We start from the raw sequence: 1550 nt of genomic DNA, 5'->3' as shown, positions 1-1550 counted from the left end.
GAATCATCCATATTGTTTTCAGAAGGGCTGAACAAGTCAGCATTACCACCAACAGTTTAAAAGGGTCCCTTTCTCCCCACATCCCCTCCAAAGGCGGTTGCTTTAGTTCTTTTGGATGTATGCCATCTCTGTGGTATGAGGTGGTATCTCATAGTTGTTTTGATCTGCATATCCCTGATGATTAGTGATGCAGAGCATTTTTCATGTGCCTTTTGGCCATTCATATCTCTTCTTTGGAAAAGTTTCTGTTCATTACTTCGCCCCATTTTCTGATTGGGTTGGATGCTTTCTTCTTGTAGAGTTCAACCAGTGCCTTATACACCCTTGATATCAACCCCTTATTGGAGGGGTATTGGTGAATATCCTTTCCCATTCTGTAGATTGCGTTTATATTTTGATGACTGTATCTTTTGCAATGCAGAAACTTCTTAGTTTAATATAGTCCCATTTGTTTATCTCTGTTTCCATTTGGTTGATCAGTTGTGTGTCATCTTTGAAGATACTGTTGGCTTCAATATCGTGGAGGGTTTTGCCAACTTTGTCTTCAATGTACCTTATGGATTGTGATCTGATGTTGAGGGCATCCAGATAGGAAAGGAAGAAATCAAACTCTCACTATTCGCAGACGATTTATTATATCTAGAGAAGCCTAAAACCTCTACTAAGAAACTCTTAGAAACAATAGGCTTGTACAGTAAAGTCGCAGGATATAAAATCAATACCAAAAAATCCATGGCTTTCCAATATGCAAACAATGAGTCCGAGGAAAGGAACATGAAAAAAGCAATCCCATTCACAATTGTGCCCCAGAAAATCAAGTACCTTGGAATCAGCTTAACCAAGGAAGTAAAGGACCTCTAAAATAAACCTATAAAACGCTACTCCATGAAATAAAAGAGGACATGAGGAAATGAAAACATATCCCCTGCTCATGGATAGGGAGAATCAACATTGTAAAAATGGCAATACTTCCCAAAGCTCTATACAGATTCAATGCGATCCCTATAAAGATACCCATGAAATTCTTCAAAGAAATGGATCAAGCTATCCTGAAATTCATATATGGAACAACAAACGCCCACGGATAGCTAAAATAATTCTTGGGAAAAAGATGATGGAAAGCATCACCGTCCCCAACCTTAAACTTTACTACAAAGCGGTAACAATTAAAACAGCATGGTACTGGAATAAAGGTAGAGCTGCAGACCAATGGAACAGGGTGGAATATCTCTACACACAACCCCAAATGTATGATCATCTAATCTTTGATAAGGGAGCAAGAGATGTGAAGTGGAGCAAGGAAAGCCTCTTTAACAAATGGTGCTGACACAACTGGGCAACCATATGCAAAAGAATGGGCTTAGATCTCGACCTGACACCATGCACAAAAGTCAGATCAAAAAAGTTGATGTCTTGTGCAACATTTTTGAACTCTTTTCTCTTTGCTATATTTTATGCTGCTCAACTCAATAATTGCTAAATAAAAACCCATAATGTTATAAAAATGTCTTAGAGCCAAGTTCAAATCTCCTTAGTCAAAGAACCTTAAT

Source organism: Sorex araneus, chromosome 3 (genome assembly GCF_027595985.1).
Source record: "Sorex araneus isolate mSorAra2 chromosome 3, mSorAra2.pri, whole genome shotgun sequence".
NCBI lineage: Eukaryota > Metazoa > Chordata > Mammalia > Eulipotyphla > Soricidae > Sorex > Sorex araneus.
The sequence above is the reverse complement of the archived record's forward strand: the minus strand, read 5'-3'. Positions refer to the sequence as shown.